This window comes from Coturnix japonica, chromosome 15 (genome assembly GCF_001577835.2).
Source record: "Coturnix japonica isolate 7356 chromosome 15, Coturnix japonica 2.1, whole genome shotgun sequence".
NCBI lineage: Eukaryota > Metazoa > Chordata > Aves > Galliformes > Phasianidae > Coturnix > Coturnix japonica.
In genome coordinates, this window is record NC_029530.1 from 4,338,975 (window position 1) to 4,357,538 (window position 18,564).

Genomic DNA, 18,564 nt, shown 5'->3' on the forward strand with positions numbered 1-18,564 from the left:
AGGCTGCAGAAGGACCCAGGGCACTCAGAGCACGGCTGGGTGAGCTCTGTGTGGGGTTGGCCATGGGGATCTGCTGCAGGGTTTGGAGCTTCTGTGGAGCCTCCTGGGCCGGGGCTTGGAGGGCAGCAGGACGGTCCTTATGTGCTGGTGTGCAGCCACGTGTTCTGTGCGCCAAAGCCTGCACAGTGGGCATGACTTGTGACTGCGGTCCCTTTTAAGATCATAGAGTAACTTGGCTAACCTCCTTCTAAAGGTAGAAGCGCCGCAGGATCTTTTTTCTCCGTGTGGGTGGTTTACCCACTTTAATGCTATATATAATTTTATTTTTAAAGAAGGAAATAGGCGTTTTATATTTATCGTATCAGTTGAAATCGAAATCTAAATATTTACATCTTTCTTTCTGGATCCGAGGTGGGGAAGCGATGGTAGGCGTTCCCAAGCTGTTCAGTCACCCACTCCCCTGTGTGGGTCGGTTCGGTTGCATGGTGGAGGGATGGAGCTCCTGCTTCTCCTTTGTGCCTTGTGCTCCACAGCCACAGCGCTGCCCTGGTGGGACCTTCCCACTTCGATACACCAAGAGCCAAACGCGTGTCATCCCCAACAGGACGCGGTTAGCAGCAAGCTGGGAAACTGGAGGAGGAGTGCAGGACACGGCTGTGTAAATAAGTGGGAGATATTGTGTGAAAAATAGCAAGAGGGGGAGAAAGGCCGCACGCTTGCTTTCTATCTGTCATCCTCATCCCCTCCGCAGGGCTCCCATGGCTGACTTTCCAGGCTTTTCCCAAATAAAGGTGGGAGATGGCTTCTGTGCTAAGCAAGGACAGCCCGGCAGCAGCCGTGTGAGGTGCTGCAGGTCAGGGCTCAGTGGGAAAGGCAGTGCACTGTGGCCTTGTGTGTTCCTGGTTTCTGGGCAGTGCCAGTTGTGTGTCCAGTGCAGCAAACTGGTGGAGAAGGAGAGGAGCAAACAATTCCTTTGTTTTCCCACCCTTCTTGTTTTTTAAGCATCGTTTATCCAGGCTCTTGGGACTCGCTGTTTGTCCAACCTGTATCTGAGTTGGAAAACATCATTCCACATTGTAACTTTAAGATGGCAAACATCTTTCAGTGTTGGTCCTCAGAAATGTGTTTAGCAGGGACACCATGTGTCCTCTATCCATTGGAGGACTACAGAACCATTTTGAATGCTGTGTTTTGCTTACGTTGAATTCCTATAAATAGGCTTTTCAATAAGGCACATTCATCTCACGCAGTGTTGCTGTCAGAGGGAAGTGCATATTTGGGCGAGCCGACTTGAAGCACTAACCTTCATAGTGCAGCTCCTGTGTTGCTCCAACTTCCCATTCCAGTCTGTCACTCTGAGAACAGCAGTGGTTGCCTTGCTAGGGTTGTGTGCCCTGGGATCCACGCACGGTGCTCTGCTCAGAAGTATCAGTATTGGAAATAGTGGGGCAAGACTCTGGATGGTAAAAGCTCTCGGTTACAGCGTCCTACAAACTGGCTTCTTGCAGCAGTAAGGCTTTATGCAGGGCTGTAAGGAGAAATGCTCCCTGTGTTTTATAGGAGCAATTCCTTCTGTGCCTTCAGCGGAGCTTGTTAGGTCAAGTGCCAGATCTGCTGCATCACATCTGCACGGCATCTGGGCTGCGTGGGCAGAGGGACGTATGAGCAGAGCCTTCTGTCCTGCTGCTTCGTGCCACTGCCCTCAGGAGAAGGAGAGGAGCAGGACGCAGAGCTGCACCCCAGGGGCAGGTGAGTCAGTGCGCCTTGCTCTGCTCTCTCCCCCGTTGTCCATATTTTCTTTTGCTGACAGAATTTGTGTTTTACTCCTTTTTAGCGACGTAGAATGGAAAAGAGATAAAAATGTTTTATCTTTAACAACGTGTCCAAAATGATCAGCTAAGCTGTTTGGAGGGACTATTTCTATTCCAGCTTTAAAGGCAAGAGTGTCGTTTGTCTTTACATCCCCCATCCTTCCTAAACGAAGTGTATGGTACCAGCAGCTCGGAGAGTCACCTTCTGGTAATGATGCTCAGGGCCATCAAAAATAAAAGCCTTGAAATCAGCTCAGCTGCCATTTGTGAAGCAGCTTGTTGGGATTCCTGCTGCAGGGGCCTCCCATGGTGAAGTCATAGGTGCTGGTTGTTCCTGCGTGGTTTATTGAACTTGCTGTTAAACTTTTGAGGAGATGCAGATGAGGCAGCCTGCATCCTCACAGCCCTATAGGCAGCAGCTGGCCCATGCTGCCTGCTTGCCTTGCTTCCCTCGAGCTATTACTGAAGGCAGAATAAACACAGCCACGCAGCACAGAGCCCAGGGGCTCAGCATTGCAGCTATCAGAAGGTATTCCATCTGGAGGTGGAAAAAAACAGCCCTTACGGGTTTCTTTATCTCGAGGCTGGCAAAGAGCACAGAGTGAGTGACATATTGCCATTTGACTCATCCGTTGTCAAAGCGGTGACACCCTCGAGTCACACTGAATGTGAGACCTTGTAGCTGGATTGGCGCATGGCTCTGGTGACCGTGGAGCAGGTGTTTGCTGGTCGTGTTTTGATTTCGTCCTTGGGAAGAGAATTCCCCCTCCTACCCCTTGAGATGAGACTGAATTGATTAATGCTATCGCTAATATTAAAACTACAGGAGGAACTGGTTCAGGTACGATGCTGGATGTGAGCTCCAAAGATGTTCAGGTAACAGTTTAAAACCCTGGAAGGAAAAAAAGCTGAGTGCCCAGTAGCCAGATGGTTGGAAAAGAGCTCCCTGCGATCAATGAGGCAATATGTAAATATTTTCAATCATTACCACAGTACTGCTGTGTTGACATTGAAATTCAAAGTGCTATTCCATGGGGCTCCTCATTGATCAGCAGATGAGCTCTCATAAAACGGAGGATAAAAGCATGATGCTGAGAATTATTATGGATCGTGGGCTTCGTTGACGAGGACGGCCTTCCATCGAGGTTTGCAGAATGGATTTTGAACCCTCTTTGAGCATGTTTCTAACACACAGTGGTTCTTTTCTGGCTGTCAAGTGCAGATTAAGTGATATATTATTTCTTGAGCTGTTTTATTTAAGGTGAAATGCTGCACAGCCGACTAACTTTGCTTTGTTAATTACCCAGTTGATCTGGGAAGTAATAGAAATGAGATTGAATTAAAATAGATTTTTTTTGGGGGGGAGTAAAGTCCTCCTGAAAGCAGGAGATCTGTAGAGATCTGAATCTGCCTGATTCACTTAGAAATCTTGCCATGGGTGACAGCATTCTCATGCATGAAACAAGCAATGCCTTTAACATAAGCAGGTGCTGAGCCCACCAGGAGGCCTTTTCTGTCCCTCCTCTTCTGTTTCTGCTCCTTGTAGTGAGGTCCAGATACCGCAGTATCAGGCAGGGGCAGATTTATCCAGGTGCTTTCCTGAGCAGCTCAGATTTTCTCGTTAACTGCTCTGTTTATCTTGTGTTCATTAATTCCCTCTGCTGCCTGGCACATCCTGGAGCCTTTTCATTTGATTGCAGAGTTATTCAGGGTTCTGATATTATTTCTCTCTGCTTCGTTGCTTTTTAGTTGCTTATTTATATCCGCTGATTGTTTTAGGGTGAGTAACTGCTGTGGGAATGGAAAACACCTTCCCCGAGGATGGAGGACAGGTGTGACTACCTGTGATCTGAAGCTGATGCCTATAAACCAGGGCCATGGGTGTGAGACCACAGCTGATGCCAGTCAGGGCTGAGTGCAGGCAGTAGGAAGCAGTAAGCTGAGCTGGAGTGTCTGTGGTGCTTGCTAGGAACAATTTGGAGTTTGGGTGTTTCCTAGGACACGATCTGCTGTGTGTGTGGATGCATCTGGGTTATGTAGGGCTCTGCTCCTGGGCGCAGGGCCAGTGTGTGCTGCTCTGTGGCTGTCACCATGGTGTGTTCTCTGGCTGCAGCCAGGTGGGAGCTCTGCCCATCCTGCCGGTGGGAAGTGCCTTAGTGGTGGCTGTAACTGGCCCTCCTGGGAGGGAGGGCTGATAACTGGAGTGCAGCGTGCTGGTTAAGCAGACAAGCCTTCAGAAGGCAGCAGAAAGCATCTTGTAATTACAGTCGTCCTCCTCGGAAAGGTAAATGCTAATTCTGTTAGTGTAGAGCAGCATTTTCAACTCTTGTCCTAAACAGGAGCAGTTTGCTGCTTGCTGGGTGGCACCTCGTCCTCCCCCAAAATGTGTTTGCTGTGAAGCTGACTGCTCACAGCTGCACTCTGCTTTGGTTTGACTCGCAATGTGCATCATTCTGCTGCAGTGCCGATGTGATCACTGCATGGCTCCAGTCCTGGGCTGCCCCAGCTCCCCACACCTTCCTTGGAGGGTGGGAGGGAGTTTGTAATGATCAGTACTTGCTAATGATCCATTATAAAAATGTTCCTCTGGGAACTCTTGCATGTACTCAGAACTTATACATGTTTCTGCTGGGTTGATTTGTCCTGATGGTTTGCTTTGGACAGATGTGCCCTCAGGTCTCTGCAATGCAATAACAGAACAAACAGTACTAACTGTTTGATAACCAATTATCACAAGATATCTGAAACGCAGGCAGGGTTAATTATTATTAATTGGAAACGGATTAAGTTTTATTTTGATATTTAGGATTGGAATGTAATAGTGAAGTTTGAATTTAGGGTAGATAAGCTGTTCTGACACCTATAACTAAAAGCAGCACTGGCATCAGTGAGACCTCAGCAAACTGCAGTGATGTGCTGAGCTGGGCATACAGCAAAGGTGAGCTGTGGGATCGTTCCAGCAAACAGGTTGTATAAACGTGTCAATGTCCCTGGCTGCATTCGTTATCTGCTGCTTACTGCAGAGAAAATGCTGCTCTTTACGTTTTTCCAAAGGGAGTACTTTCAGTTTCTGTTGCTCATAAAAGCTTTTGCTTTTAATCGCTTTTGATTTCAGTATGACTAGCAAGCAGATAGAGCTCTGTCCTTCCTTTCGGAGTAATCATTTCAGACACGCTGTCACTGAAAATAAGAAACTTTGTCGTCTTTCCCCAGTCTACAGGGGAAACCAACCAACCCTGAAACAAAAGAGGCTGAATCAGGTGGAGAGGTTGTTTTCCTCACATAGGCTTTGTGTTGATGTCGGTGCCTGACATAGAACCTTTGAGGTCTCTCCATGATGGGTCAGCTGAAGGTTGACACTTTGTTTGAGCCCTCGAGTCCCTTCCCTGCTCAGTGACAGAGCTCCATTTGTGTGGTGCACATTCCTTTGCTCAGCATAGCCAACATCTACATCTGCCCCGTGAAACTGAATGTGAAATGGACATTAAAGCCAGGATTCATCCATCAGTTCTGGTGCAAGTTATTGCATTGTGATAAGAACAGCAAAGCTTGCTCAGATGTATGTTGGCCTGTTGGTCTGCACCCATTGTAACCCAGGTACACTCACAGCTTCTGGCTGCATCGTGGTTGGTTCTGAGATGGTCTCGGCCACCTGGTGTCCAGCTGCTGTGATGGTCTTTAACCCAGGCTGGCAAAGCACAAGTGGCATTTGTGCCCCGTGCACAAACTGGCTCAGCTGTGAATCAGCAAATGACGTTAATAAGCGTTTGTGGACTAAATATATTTTTAAGCTGCCTGGCTGCTTGCTCTTGGCAAGATCTTGGAGATTAATGGTCCCGGAATGTTAGCAAAGCTTGCTGCTCCTTCAGGACACATCAACCTGTGTGAGATGGGACAAGAGTAAAGAGCAACCACGCTTCTTCTCATCCTTAATGTTTGTGGTGAGGTCTAAATCTGTTCTCTGAAGCAGGGCATCCCAGCTAAAGGTATCCATGGGTTTTCAAGTCGTTTTGCTTTTGAGCAGGGAACAGCAGACGTGGCAGTTTTGTTGTTGTTTCCCTGTGGCCCTTTGGCTGCAGGTGCTGCTTGGGGTGCTCCCACACACTGTCTGCCCCTAAAATAAAGGCAGAGGAATGAAACAGACTCAAGGAACCTGGGGATCCTCAGGAGGAGCTCTGGGAGGGGAGCACTCGTGTGACCTGAAATGCTCGCCAGGCGCTGCAGAAGGATCCTTCAGAATAGATTCTGGTGCTTGGTGGGGGGACTTCGCCCTTCTGCAGGCAGTGAAGTCCTGCACATCCCTGGGGGCTCTTTGGCAGGAGGCTGCTGTGCAATTGGGTTTTGTTTTGCTATTTTATTTTAAATTTTTCACTTAGTTTTGGTGTGGAATGAGGCCTGCGGTGGTTCCTCCTTCATGGAAATCCTTCCACGCGATCTTTAAAAGGAAAATGCTTTAGGGGGAAGCTGTTCTATTGCACCAGCGAGAGCACACCAAGAGTGGTCAGTGCTCTGCATGTGTGTGTTTTTCTTCCCTCTGTTTTTTTTCCTTTTTCTTTTTTTTTCTAATTTTTTTTTATATTTCCATGAGTTAGTGCTGACGATGACTCACAGCTTGGAATGCGCTTTAAATCCCCGAGGTGCTCATTGCCGCCTACCATCACGTATTGAATTTCTGACATACCGGAGGGATGTCTGCGGAGAAACTCTGATGTGCAATTATAAAACGTTGTAGCTGTGCGTTGTTTGCATAGGAGCCATTAGCATGGTATAACGGTGGAAATAATGCAGCTTTATTCTTGCAGTTGATTTCCCACGGGCAAGGCAGTTAAGCAGCTGTGCTTTATCGTTTCTTAGGTTGTTGACACATGTGGACCAACAGTGACATCCTTCTTCAGCAATGCTGTCTTGACTCCCTCCTGCATTCAGAAGCATCTAGAGAGATTTCTTGCCAAAGGTAGGTTCTGGCAGTTCAGCTGCATGGCTGTTCTTTTCCTTCTGTGCTGGGAAAAAGCATTTAGATGTTACTAGGGAGAATGGTAATGAGTCTGATGGAGACTAGCGTGCTGCTGCTGAGAAGGGATCAACCTTAGCTTGGGTTGCCCTGGAATAGACTGAGGTGAATGGAGTGGAGTCTGGAAGAATGGCCTGTAGGTTGACTTAGAGAAGGGTTTGGTGGCCACAGAGCATGGTTGGTTTGTATTGCATAGATGTGGATTGGTAGTAGAGCTCTTTTTAAAGACAGCTCATGCTCCACGCCTTTTTGTGCTCGGTCAGTGTTCTCAGTGTTCTCGTTTACTTGAATTCAATTAAATCAAAAGGGGAAATGTCCTGCAGGATGCATGATTAACATACATTTTGTGTTTAAATCTTCGGTGGTCTCACCCTTTTCCCCCTCCCCCCTCCAAAAAAAGGTGTTTGGTCTGAAATAAACAAATGTGCACCTGTTGGTGCTGCCATGACGTTCCTTTTAGCTTCTACCTCTTCTTTTCCTCTCTGAAGTCCTAACTTACTTGACGTTTTCAAGAGAATTGAGATGCAAAACTTCCACAGCAAAAAGGGTAGAATGGAACAGGGTACCCTGTGGCTTTTTTAACAAGCAAATCTTAAGAGATTTGGTGCTTTTTGTGATTACTTTTTTTTTGTGCGCCCTCATGTTCTAACTTGTAGAATGTGGCTTGTGGGTTTGCTGGGTGCCTTTCCAGATCTACTGAGCTTCTTTTGTGTGAAATGAAATGTCTCATAGTCTGTACACAGAATTACTGGGAATATTTCATATAATATGGGAATTTTTCAGTACATGGAATGTCAGCCTTTATTTGAACGGGTAATTTTGCAACTTCTTGTTTTCCTCCAGTGCGTTCCCTACCACTTAATTTCTTTCCCCTTTGTCAGAAGGGGTGTTTTTAACTCTTAGATCCACCAACCGTTTTACTTTGCGTTGACACGGTGATACAGCAATTTTGGCTTATTTTTTTGCTGCTGGGTGCTGGGACTCAGAATTGCTGGCTTTTAGATTAAGAGCTACGGACTGCCTCAAAGACCAGAGAAAGGGTAACTGAGTTTGGGTCTGAGCTGTTTGCGTGTCAGACTAAACTGTGTTTTCAGTTCCTCTGGACTCATACCCAAGTCACAGCAGTTATACTGAAACCACAGTGACACCAGCTTTGTATCGACGTGCAAAGCCCTTGAAAACTAAGGGTTATTTGACTACCTTAATTATCTCTTGTCAGCAAATTGACTCCTGATGAATTAATTGCCATTCCCTGATTCCCTTCCTGAAGCCTCTCTTCAGCATCAGCAGAGCCCAGGGCCAGCTCAGGCAGGCTGCTCTCCACGCTGCATCCCATCCCTCGGTGGGATACCCAGATTTCTCTTGGGAGCCCAGCAGCTTCTGTCCTGCACGCTGCAGCTCTGAGCTGTGCACAGCTTTCTGTGGGAGCAGTTGCTGCTGTCAGCAACTTTGCTGGAGGAGTTGATGGTGTTGTAAGAATCTGTGCTCCTGGGCTGAGGGAGGACATTATGTCTCAAAAGCTTCGTCTCCCTTGCCATAGATCACTCGAGGGCCCCTGGCTCCCCTGTAGGCTGTTGTAAAGGAGGGAGTGTTTGTCTGAATTACTGGTAGCAGCAAAGAAGTGCTGTCCTTAGCCATGTTTAGGGTTTGCTTTGTTTTGGGGCAGTGAGACTGCTCTTTTTGCTTGCCTGAAGGTCTTGGCACTCCTCAGGGCTGACATTCCTCTCTGTAAGAGGTGCCTGAGTGGTCATTAAGAGCCTGGGCAGGTGAGGGGAAACTGCCTTGGTATTGTGTTTGCAGCAAAATGAATCCGTGGGGCTTGCGTCACTGGAGAGCAAGTAATGTTCCTGGATTGGCAGGTAAGGAACATAGGGAGAAAAATGGCTTTTAAACCTTGTCAGGGAATGCAGCATTCATGAAAACAAAGAGCTGAATAACAATGTCCGGAGGGACAGGGAAGTGCTGTAGGCACTGAGTAATTTCCTCCTATGTCCTGTCAGCATCCCTGTGCAGCAGGACCTCCGAACAGAGGAATAATGAGGAGAGGAGGGTCCCCTGGAAGTTGTACCTGGAGCATTCTGCATGGGATTATTTTGAAATCTAGGAAAGTGTACTGAATCCCTGGCGTGAGCAGAAAAGCAGAGCAGACACTGAGGGGTGCATATATAAATGCCTGTGATGCTCGAGCACAGCTGCGGGACCACAGCAAGAAGTCAGCATGTGAGTGCAGTGTGGGAGGGGAGGTGGATGATGGTGATGCAGATAAGGAGATGCCTGCTGCCCTGTCCCTCAGTATCCCTGCTTTCTGTCCAGGAACAATTCACTGCCTCTGACTTATCCTGCACCACAGCTGCAGGAGCTGGGGTGGAGTGAGTGGTTGCCTCCCTTGGGCAGGAGGCTAATGTATCTGTAGTGTGCTGGGGGAGTGGTGGCCCCTCTGAACTGTGAATGTGCTGTCAAATGGAAGCACAGGTTAGCTTTGCATCTGGATCCTTTGTGCCTTGCTGGCAGCACCTGCCCACAAGCTTGTATAGCACTGTGCTCTAACTCTTGGGTACATTTCTGCCTGGGTTGTGTAACATGATAAACTTTCCCCTTCCAGAGCCTTGTGGTGTTCTAAGTGGAAAGAGAGTGGGGCTGAATTTTACTTTCTGTTGTGCTCTGTGCTTACCAGGGGACTTGCTCCACAACCTGTGATGTGAGAATAGTACCCACTGTAAGGGGTGAGTTTAATGAAACTGACTGAATTCATCACCATCTACTGTTATGTTGGATCCTTCGCAGAGCACGGTGCAGTGAGTTAGATCGAGGTGATAACACTTCAGAGGGGTGGGTGATGGCTGCTGTTGTACTGACAAGGAGGGCAGCCTGACAGCACAGCTGTGGTGTTCCCACACCTGTGTGTAACGGCGTGGGTTAGGGTGGCACTTGTTATGTGGCCAGGCAGTTTGATGTTAGGAAACTGCTGGTGCATGGATGGATGGTTTTTTTTTTCTTGGTCTTTTTCTTCCTTTTTATAATAGAAACACTAGATGAGTAGTGGTGGAACTGTTTGGACATACGTATTTAACCAGGAGGAAAGAGCTGTGACGCTAACCACAAACTGACGGTTTCCTGCTGCAAGTAACTTTCTATAGATCTAAACCTCATTCGTTGCGTCTGTGCTGCTGTTTAAATAGCTGAGGTAGATTCTACTGCTTCTAGGCTGTTTATTTTTGACAGTCTTTGTCGTAGCAGTTTGGGGACCGTGGCATGAAGAGAGATCATTACAGATGTAATAAACATTCAGGACTGGTGAAGTCCAGAAGGCTTCTGTATCTTATGATCTTGTATAATGTGGAAGTCAAGAAGCAAAACCATTGAACACGTGGCAGATTGATTTTTGTAATTACATTTGCATGTGTGGAGCTTTGTTTATCTGTTATTATGGGATGTAATTGCATGAGTTTACCTGTGTGACTGAGACCTCTTCACCCACCGCTGCATGCTTCTAATTCTCCTTCCTCTCCCCATCCTGCTGTGTTAAATATCACAGCTGCAAAAAACGAGAGCATGTTTCTCCCTGCCCTTCCTATTGCAGCTGGAAAGCTTGGACAGATCCTTCCCTTGTGGTTTGTGATACTGTAAATAAAGGCTTGGGAGGTCACACGTTTTCCATCTCAAGTTATTTTGATTCCAGCACTGGAATGGAATTGGTAGAGGGGGGGTGGAGAAGGGAAGAAGAGGGGGGAGAAAAGAAAGAAAAACCCGAACTGATCTGGTTTATTGCAAGAGAAACAACTCAGCAATACTAAGTGAAAACAACTGGGGGGAAAAAGAGGACTTCAGTCTTTGACTAAAGCTGAGAGCTGGAGAATTCGAGTCAGAGATTTCACAGGAATCTACTATTAAGATTTGAAAGAGAAGCTATCTACAAAGCGAAGGCTGTGAACACCACACTGCTGTGATCTGGTGCTGTTCCTGAGGGCTTCTGAAAAATTATCTTTAAAGACACGTTGATGTGACTGTGTAAGCATATTGGTGAGTAATTTCACCTGTGTTCGTAATGAGCGAGCCTTGTTAATACGGTTACTCATGTGCCTAAATGTCAGTTAAGGGAGCTTTGAAATATGGAGCTGAGTTCTGCCCATGGGTTGCACAGGCTGTGATGCAGTTCAGTGCCCCTGAGTTGCCACTTCCATGGCAGGAGCTGACCACAGTTGGTGGGATGCACGCAGTGCTTGCTTTGTCTGCTGCAGATAGATGCACAGGTACAGTTCTGCACTGGTTTGCAGAGGCAGATGTGCTGGGGTGGCTGTTAGTGCTGTTACTCATGGCTGGTGCCCTGCATTGGGCAGGCTTGGTCTCTTTGGCTGTGCTTCTTTCCATATTGATGTTCGAGGTTTTGGTTGTTCACAGAAAACACTGCTTAGGTTTAAACCTCTACTTCATGCATTGAATTTTGATACTTGCAGCATCCTGTTTTGGATGAGAAATGAGGCCTGGTGGGCTTTATTACTGACTGGTGCTATGCAGTGTGATAAATATTGGCTTGCTGGGGTGAAGCAGTTACTGGCAACTGTGTCACCTATTTCTGTTGAGTTTTGAGACCTTTTCCTGGCAAAGATTTCTTTTTTCTCGTTACTTTTATCAAAACAGGATATAAAACTTGAGTATAATTTGCTGCTAGAGAGTCCTCGTTTACCTTGATGCTACAGGAATATTTCTTCTTCCATAAGTCATTACATTTATAAGCGTACAGCAGGATCAAAAGAGAACCATTCCCTATCTAGATGTTAATCTCTGTGCAGATGGTCGTTTGACTCAATAACTTTTCTTCCTTGGTCCTCCTTTGTGTTTTTTCTTAGCGGGCACGTGACATATGGCCATAAAAAATACTGGCCCAGTTTCACCCTTGCTGTAGCTCATTGACGTCATTAAAGCTACAGCAGGGATGACTTGGCCCAGATTCTTTAAAAATAAGACCTGGTGAACAACCCCTCATGGAAAAGCAATGTAGAGGTTGTCCTGAGCATTGTGCAGAGCAGACGCTATGTAATTCACTGAGACATCTGATAAAATTCCCATTGGCAACCTCCCTATGAAATGAGGTAGGACCTTTCCTGGAGGGGTTACAGGACATGCTCGTAGACTTGCTTTTGTGATGCCTTATCTGTGGGATGGAAAGAGACCAATAATGGAGCTACTGAAGGCACTTAAAGGCAGGTCAGGGTGGAAATGTCACTGGAAATTTTTAGAGATGGGTTCCATCTTTGGGCTCTCCAACACACAAGGGCAGTTTCTTGGGCAATGCAGATGTGGTTGAAACAAGCTGGGGATAACCATTGCCTTGAGCAGCTTTTCAGGAAGGTGGATTGTATCTGCTTTGTCTCCACAAGCCAGTTTGTTCTTTATCCTGGCTGCAGGAGCATTCCCTGCCCCATCCCAGGACTGGCACTCACAGATTCGCTGTTTCCCTTCCCTGGTGCATGAGATGCTCCTGGGCCCAGCATCCCAAAGCAGCTCTCAAGTGTAGCTGCTTCTGCAGCCATCCTGCCCTCTTCTTAGCACAGGATATTACAGTGAATGTACATGAAAGAAGGTGGCACAAATTATGGCAAAATAATAAATTCAAAGAGAAATACTTGATTCTGTGTAAGCTGAAGTGCAGTTTTAGATCTGAACAAGCTGAGAACAGGCACAAATATGAGAAGTTCTTGAAAGCAGGTGCCTACCTTTCTTTTTATGAGAATAAGTGTGTAGATTCACGGCTGGCAGTTGTGCAGAACTTTGCACTAACTTAAAGTCAATGTTTTGCTCACAATTATTTATAACTGCAGGAAGAAACAACCTTCAAAGAGCAGTTGTAGCACCAAAGCCATATCTTTAATGGATGAATGCTTGATGGCTGTTAGCAATGCCAGTATTTGTTGCCGAGAGCACCTTTAACTTACTCAGCTGAATTTTCAGTTCTTGGTGGTAATAATTGTGTCTGGCTGAGGCAGGTCTCTTATAGACAGTCCAAGAAATCAGATAGTTATTTTTCTAATGCCAGACTCTTCTGGTCCAGTGAATATAACTGCAGGAACATATAGTTCCCAAGAAAGAAAATGCTTACTGTGAGGTTGGTGACAGCTGAAGATAACTTGGGAAGGGGGGAGGATGGAGAGAATAACACATTTGTCTGCTTTAAGAGCGTGTTTGTTTTAAGGGATTTTTAAGTTGGAAAGTTTTTTGCAGACGAAAGCCAGAATAGTGTCAAAGTGACACTGGCTAGTATAAATAGTGAGGGGAGAATTAGAGCTTTAAAATATATTCGGTCTTCTGATTAGTCCAAAACTCTGCTGGTAAGACAGGGAGGGAAATCTGGGCTTAACCTGATAAATGTCCTTCTTGCTGTGAAAGAGTCGGAAACAAGGAGCACTCAGCTCGTGGGACCCAGAGACCACAGTGCCAGTGGGCTTCTAAGGGAGACGAGGGGAGAGGTGACTGCAAATCTGGCTGCCTCAAGGAGCTTTGGAAGCAGATGTTTGATGGTATGCAGATAAGTGATGTTAACTTTTTATTGCATGGGGTACACCCTTATTTGAGGAGACAATCCTACTTTGAACATCTCTTTGCTTGTGCTGCTTTCCTTCATCCATTCCAAACTCCCTTGTGTAGAATGAGTGCTGTCTTAGCACTCAGGTGTTTCTTTTGGCAAAAAACATGATTTTCAGGAAGGTGTGTAACTGTCAGTGTGTAGCTGCCAGCAGCTGTGCTGTGCTTGCACATACACACATGCAATGTGCACAGCCTTCCATCTGAGCACTGCATGCAGCTCGGGAGCAGTGCTGGGAAGCTGTGAGTCCCAGCCAAGCTGTGGGCTGTGTCCTTTAACCCAGCAGCACATGGATGTGCACATTGCACAGCTGTCCCTGGGCTGTGTGCTGGTTATCAGTGAGATAACCTCAGCTGAGCCCAAGGGCTGGAAGTGTTGTCAGGGGGTTGCTGACCAGGGACCGCTTGAAGTTTTCAAGCTGACACTCCATCACAAGTGGAAACTGCCCTAAGTGTCACTCCTAACAGAAGGCAGTGGGTTCTGCAGTATTGGGTGTGCTGTCATCTTGGTGCCTGGCCCTGCTGGCTCTGGGCAGACGGAGAGGTGCAGCAGCAGATGGACTGACAAACTCTCATGCATCCTTTTTTGCTTATGAAGAATGAATGAAAATCAGTATGCAGATCAGGAGCACTCTGAATATCTGAAGATATTCAGGCCCAGGCTGACTTCAGCTCATTGCTCACTGGGTGCTTTAGGCCTATGGGGTTCAGATGTGTTCTTGAGGGCTGCAATGGGTGATGGAAGGGAACTTTCTGATGGCACTCTTCGTGCTCATATGAGAACGAAATAACCTTGAAATGAATGTGAGCTATTTCCTTTGATCAGTGCTTCTTGTTTGTATACTAATTCTTGTTTATAGTTTGAATGCAATCTACCAATAAAAAGTTCTCTTTTTTTTAAAGTTTTTTTTTTCCTAATTTATTTTGATGAGGTTTATTTTAAAGGATTATGTTTCTAGGTAACTGTTGGAGGTTGTTTCTGGGAAAGGCTGCCAATATGCTTATGAACCCATGGCTGCTCCAGGTACATGCAGTCTCCTTTGGAAGGTTTGGCTGTTCCCATGTGACCTCATGGAGAGGTTGGGGCTGCACTGGAGTGTGTGAGTCCTCCCAGCTCCCTGCCCACGCCGAGCCTGGAAATAGCTCTGCTAGGAGCAAGCAGTGTCACAGCGGGGGTGAGTCGCTGGATGGGCCCAGTTCCACTTATCTAAATGAGCTGTGATCTTGAATTTAACATGCTGTTTCATAGCTAAGATAAGAAGCGCATGAATTAGATTATTGCTGGAGAAAAAAAATAGAGGGGTGATGTTATAAATACTTCTGTGAGAAGTGGAGCAAAGCATTAGCTGGTCTTCTTATGTTTATGAACAGCAGTGGACAAAGTACTGTCTTTCCCTTTCTTTTAGAAGTAAGCTAGCTTACGTCCTGAGCAAGTGTTAACGTTACTTTTGCTTTGAATAAAGTAGTTTATTGCTGCCCAGCAGAGCACTGACGATGTGTTGGAGCTGCAAGCTCTGCATTGTGGATAGTGGCCTTCCCCTCACAGAAGGGCAGGATGTGGGTAACAGCCTTACATTGAGGTGTTTCTGGCCCCCATGCTGCAGTCCAGCACCCAGCCCTGCCAATGTATCACCCACACTGCTCTGAGCCAGACCAAGAGCTGCTGGACACAGCTTCCCCATGGAACAGCAGCTGAGAAACTCTGGCCAGGGGCTAAGCTACATCAAGCTGCGCTTCCAGAGGTTAAGCTGATTGCAGATCTCTCAGATATAAATCTTGTTGTATTAATAAATGAATGCCTGCAGTAGTTACTGTTAGCACACATGGAAGCTCTCAGAAAGAAAAATTTCCCAAACGAGCTGTTTGTGCAGCATCTGCTGATTGTTAAGGATGGGTGTCATTAAATGGGATCTGCCCCCTCCATTGGAATGGGGCACATAGAACAGCCCTGTGCTCCTGGCAAAGCTGCCAAGCACTCGCAGCCACTTGCATTGCCTCCATGGTGGGCAGGTTGGGTTCCTGTGTTGTGCTGGGGAAGGCAGGAAGCTTCACAGGGATGACTTTTCTTGTGCTTGGGTCTTTGAGAGATGTAAGGCTTCCCCATGGGTGCAGCTCCTGGGCAGGGCTGGCAGTGGGGACCTGGCTGAGCATCTGCTGCTGACTCATTCTTCCTACAGCTTTTCTCCTAAAAGAAGAATATGTTTTCTGTATGTTACAAGCAGCTCAGTTCTTCTTCCTACAAGGACTGAGACTTGTTGGAAGTCAGTCTCACCTATTCCGAAGCATCACAAACACGATAATAAAGATCACCTTAATTTCTACACTTGATAGGTGGGGAGGCAGTAGCTCACGCTTTAAAGCTGTGCTTTGTCTTTTGAAAACAATCTTCCCCATTTTGCATAAACACCATATTGCAGCCCGCCCTCATTAGCCACTGATTAGAGGGTCCTTTGTGAAGCATTGTCTGTTTCTGACTTAATTGAATTAATATGGAACCAGTAAAAATTTCTGTGGAAACGAAGCAGGAGTGAGGTTAGTACCAGATAAACGTGTGTGCTGGGCTGTGAAAGTGAACACAGAACTAATTTCTTAATGGGACCGCTAGAAGAACAAACAAATCTACAGAGCCACGGTTGTGTGCCTCAGCTAGAAATATGTTTGTGGATATAATTAAACTCCAGTTAATAACATATTGTCCTCAGTCTTGGCGAAGAACTGGTTTGGGCTGTAGCTGAACGCCCAGAGCACTTTATTTGATGAACTCGTCAGTGTGGCCTGCAGCCCTGCTGCCTCTCCCATTGCCATGGGCAAGCTGGGCATGTGGGGGCCTGGCATGGCACGGCGTGAGGAATGGCTGAGCACGAAGGTAATGTTTCAGGCTTTACTTTTTGCATTGCAAATCTCATTTCCTAAGTAAGCTGCTCACACCGGTGCGTTAAATGATTTATCATCTCTTTTCTTTGCCCTGGAAAAAAACAGAAGGTGAGCGGTGTGTTCTGAAGCGCCGTGCTGAACGTTATGTGATTAAGTTGTCATTTTGAAGTGACGCACTTGGGCGTATCATCCTCAAGACCATCTTTGGTTTGGGGGATCGTAAATGCTGGTTCCAGCTGTAATGAAGTGCTTTGCTGCTTAATACGCTCCTATCATTGCATGTGTTTTTTGTTCACATATTAAATCAGGGTGTCTATGGCTATAATAACGCGGTTGTTTTATGTCTTGGAACAGGGGAAAATAATTTGATTTAGTTGGAATAATGTGATTGTAACGTGCCTCTGGGTTTGAATTAAAGGGGGAGGTGTGCAGGTGGCTGGCAAGGCAGCACCACGCTTCTGATGCTTTCCTGCAGAAATTCCACTGCCGTGGAGGGCAGCACATTTGTTTTTAATGGAACAACTTGTGAGCAAACACTGGGATGTTTATGATGACGGGCAAAGCAGTAGAAAAATACAGGCTCTAAAATCCCCCTCGTTAAGGTGTAATTGGCTTGGCGAGGCGCAGAGCTGGGCACTGGCTGCATGCCACGCTGGGCAGAAAAGGCCGCCTGTGGGCAAGCAGCTGGCTGCATGCATGGCCTGGGGAGGCACTGGGAGCCTCTGGCACAAACTGCTTTAAAAATCAAGGGTTTATTTCCCCCTTTTGAAGGGAAAAGAAGCGTGATGGTTTCTCGAGTCGAGATGACTGCGCCAATTCAATTGGAATTTGATAAATGAAGTATAAACGCCCAGGGAATGACCTCCTGTAAAACACAGAAGTGCCTGAATCATTTCTGCTTTAAATCTTGCTCCGCGTCTCTGTATTTCCTGCTCGTGCTGTTCATTAGAGGAGTCTCCTGTGCCCTGTTGTTTTGGGGTTGGTAATGGATAGCTAAGTGGTTCATGCTGAAAAGAAAATTTCAGTGTAAGTAAAGTGCTGTGTCTTACTTTGCATAAAGTGTCTTGTGGGTGTGGGGCAGAAACCCTTCTGATTTCTGCTCCTTCATGTTCACAGCTAGGCCCTGAAATGGAGCTCTGCTGTCTGTGTACCCCTGTATATACCCTGTACAGAGCAGCCTGTGCTTTCCTTCCAAGCTAGTCCTGAGGATTTTACATGCTCTCAGGAGCTCAAGGGTGTGACCGGCTTACCAGCAAGATGAAGTATTTTCTTTCCTTTTCTGGTTTGGGGCTAAACATATCCTGATTCTGTTTAATGCTTCCAGTTGCCAGCGTATCAGCAGGGATTTCGTTTTGCCCTTCGGATAGGTGCAGCATAATGTCAGCCCTTCAGTGAAGCTGTGCTGGTCCTCCTTTGAAGGCTGAGTGTAGGAAGCGATAAAACTTTATTAGAGAGTTGGTTCCTTTCTATTTGGGGTACTTTTTATGAAAAATCAGCTTATGCATTTGAAGGACAGTGCGGGGGAAAAAGGTTATTAGGCTTTCTGGGGCTGGGCTTTGCTTGAGAAAAACCAGTATTTACTGCCTTATTTGCCCTTTGCCCAACCTCAGTGCTGCTGCTGCCTCTGCCCTGTTCCCCAGGGATGCAGGGAGACCCTCCAGCTTTGTCTGAGCTGCTTTTCCTGCCCCAGTGTTAATCAGTGGGGAGCACGTGGAACATGTGAGCTGTACTGGGAGAGCTGGTGTGTCCTTTCATCCCTAGGTTGTGCTCTGGGCATTGAAAGCCACAAATCAGGGGGTTCTCCAGGGGCTCCAAGCTCTGGATAGAAACCTACATGGTGCTGCTGATGGCTCTGCTGGGTTTCTGCTCTGCCTGAACTAGAAAATGGGCTGGCTGCCTGGAGAGATGCTCTGAGCAGGGCACTGGCCAAGAAATCTGTGCTGGCAGCAACATGGTGCTGGCAGAGAGCAGCCTGAGTAGGTAAGAACTGTCAGGAGCTTGGGGAAATAAGAGGAATCTTTATTCCTGTTGTTATGTGTTCTTTTTTTTTTTTTTCCTGGGATTTGCCAAGAATAGGTGATTCAGGAAGGGAATACCTGGCACAGCGTGATGGCAGCCGAGCCAGCTGCCCCAACCATGCTTTGCCAGTAGCCTTTGGGTCTGTTATACTTAGTATAAGTACAGCTAACTAAATAAAACAATTGTTACTATCAATAAAGCTAAATGAGGGCTAAAAGCCTTGAATGCACCTCATGTGTTCAGCATTTGTTCCTTTCTGCTTCTGCAGGC

The 18,564-nt window shown here is 46.7% G+C and overlaps 1 protein-coding gene across 1 annotated transcript in view; it reads left to right on the forward strand.

Moving 5' to 3' along the window:
* The window catches only part of PITPNM2 (phosphatidylinositol transfer protein membrane associated 2), a 104,372-nt gene that overhangs the window by 3,237 nt on the left and 82,571 nt on the right, over positions 1-18,564 (forward strand). The window contains 1 exon segment of the mRNA XM_032447868.1: positions 6,666-6,765. The gene's annotated coding sequence lies outside the window, so the exon portion shown is untranslated.